Below are 3,172 nucleotides of genomic sequence, written 5' to 3'. Positions count from 1 at the left end.
AACGGGCCATTCTGCATGATGAGTACTTTTGTTTTCAGTTCTTTTAAGTATATTGTCATGCTAATACTTTTGTACTTAGATTATAGTAAGATTTTGAATACAAAATTATTTTTAAATTTTTGCGACTTTTACTAAAGTAAAAGATCTGATTACTTCTTCCACCACTGATTTGCTTTGATGTAGTTGTACTCCCTTCAAACCATCACTTTAAGTAAAAGTACTAATACCATAGCCTGGTCCTACCAGACTCACGTGCATTTCATTTGTCCAGAGAGTCTGGCCTCTCTCCATTGACAAGTGTTAACTTCCTTGAAGGCGGGTACTCTGTTGAAGTTTAAAACTATTGGATCTGCCCAGAGCCCCTCTGGTAGCCTGGCTCCGCCCTCCTACGTACTGTCTGGTAGGACCAGGCTAACAAGAGGGGAGACGACAACAAGTATCGGCTTAGCATCGCTAGCGTTAGTCTTAGCCAACTCCTTCACCACTAACGGAGCGATCTGGAAAATCAAACTGTTCCCTGGATATTCAGGAGCGTTGCCACAACGGACCGCATCTTTCTCCGCCGCCATTACGGAACTACAACTCACAACTACAACTAGTCCACGTCACAACCTCAACGTCATCGTTCTCAGCCTCTCCCTCTGTTTGCTGATTGGACTGCCAAATATTTGGCCGGAGAAAACCCAAGAATATACCGCAAACCCAGACGCAGTACAGAAGAAAAATGAAAATTGAACGGAAGTACGTGGGAGGGCGGAGCCAGGCTACTAATACCACACTGTAAGAAAAAAGTCCTGAATTGAAAATGTCACTTAAGTAAAAGTATGTAAGTATCATCAGGAAAATGTACTTAAAGTATTAAAAGTAAAAGAACTCAATGCAGAAATATCCACACATTTTAGGAACTGGAAATAAAACAAAAAAAAGAAGAAGCTTCAAACGCATCAGAAAAAGTATTAAAAGCGCATTTACAGAAATGTTGATTAATGTGCATTGTCCTTTATGAATTAAATAATTGAAATGAAATGAAATTTCCCCCTTTAGGACCACCATATGGTATTTTGTAGCTTATCGGCTTGTTTCTCAGACGTGAATCGACACCAGTCGTCCAATGCAGCTACCTGGGAGTGGATTTGCCTTCCCAGATCAGCAGCACGCAAGGCAGCCATGCTGAGACTTTCACACCTCCGGTGCCCAGTTTCACATGATCAGCATATGGATAAACACACCATGTGTTTGCAGCTGCACGTGTCTGTTGACTCAGGAGGCCCCAAGGTGCTGCTTAACGAGGGGCCTCGGCCTCAGCAGAGGTGCTAAAAGTGACACCTTCGAGACACCATGAGAAGATATCAGTCAGTGCGTTCACATGCACAGCAGTAATCGGGATATGGTCTTACAGTGCGTTCCATTTGTACTCGGAAGTCGGATTTTTACGTCAAAGTCGGAAACACACGCCCTGACCTCGGATTTCCAAGCTCGGAACTTGGTGTCAGTGTCACTAACCAATGTGAGTCGAGTGGCGATTGTGTGAGTCGCCCATGCTCAGATTTAAACAGTTTACTGCATAACGTGTCATACCCGATGTTAGCCGAGGCAGACCGGCTCTGGTCGAGTGCAGATGTGAGTCGCGCATGCTCAGATTTAAACGGTTTACGGCATAACGTGTTCATACTGAAATTTGTGAAATCCGTAAAATACATACATACAATAACAAAAGATGGAAATCATTTACATTTTTTTTAGCTATCTATGGTTGTTTGATTGCTAATGTTAGCTCAAAACGCCTTTAGCATCTAGTAGGCTACTTGATTGCTAACGTTAGCTCAAAACGCCATTAGAATCTTAGCTAGCAGTCATTTCAAAAAGGTTTTAGCTATCTATGATTGTTTGATTGCTAACGTTAGCTCAAAACGGCGTTAGCATCTTGTAGGCTACTTGTCGCAAAGTGACGCATGCGCAACTCACATCTGCACTTGACTCACATCGGGTAGTGTTAGCAATGGCAGTTTATAACAACGCATTACGCTGTTTTATGTGCATACAAACAGCATAACATGTCCACAGATGGAAGTTGGACAGGACTGTGTACGACTGATTTAGCGAGACACAAATAACACAGAAGTGCTCATAACTGTATGTTACTACAGCTTTCACAACTGTTGATGCACGGAGCAGCCATGTTGGATTTTGAGCTCGGGGTAGTCTATTCGTGGTTGCCCGAGTTTCGAGCTCGGAAATCCAAGGTCAGGGGGCACGTTTCCAACTTTGACCTCGGATCTTGGAGGCCGAAGCTGGGAGTGACGTCACACCCGAGTTGAATGTGTTCCATTTACATGTCGTATTTTCATTAGCTCTAGCCAGGTTAGCCATTGTTAGCAATGCCAGTTTATAACAATGCATTACGCTGTTTTTTTATGCATATAAATAGCGTAACATGTCCACAGAGAGACGATGGACAGCACTGCGTGTACGACTGATTTAGTGAGAAACAAATAACACAGAAGTGCTTATAACTGTATGTTACTACAGCTTTCCCAACTGTTGACTGTTTTGAGCTCAGGTTACAACAGTGAAAATCTGACTTGTAAATGGAATGCATTCAAGTTGGGTGTGACTTTAAGAAACAACATCTTTGATTTCTCGTGCTGTGTTCTTTAACCCCTTAAATGTAGCACAAGTAGACACAGTTCTTCTTTTCTGTACATGTTTCAAACCCCCTGAAAAGTTATTGTTACCTCTTTTTGGGAGTGGGTTGACTTTCGTATTTTTTGAGAGGGGTCAAACATATCCCCTGCATCCCCCCCAAAATCTACGCATTTGTCCGGTACAGAAGATGGCACTCTTTCAACACAAAACAGGGTTTTTCTTCCGGTTAACCAATGTCAAAATTACACAGACCGGCTACTAAATTACAAAAGATTTTACAACCTAATGTTTCATTCACACTCATTTCACAGCATAGAAAGCACAGTGCTCTGAACAGATGACTGACACCTTTGTTTGGCTCGTTATCTTTAACCAGTGTAGCCCAGTGCCGGGTGGAATTAGCAAGCTAACGTTAGCTAACTAACGTTAACGTTAGCCAGTTCTCACATTCATACTTTGGATACCGAGACAAACAGAATCAAAAATGAATTCATGTACCCATACATCACTAAGCTGAACACTTAAA

Source organism: Perca flavescens, chromosome 11, assembly GCF_004354835.1.
Source record: "Perca flavescens isolate YP-PL-M2 chromosome 11, PFLA_1.0, whole genome shotgun sequence".
Lineage (NCBI taxonomy): Eukaryota > Metazoa > Chordata > Actinopteri > Perciformes > Percidae > Perca > Perca flavescens.
The sequence above is the reverse complement of the archived record's forward strand: the minus strand, read 5'-3'. Positions refer to the sequence as shown.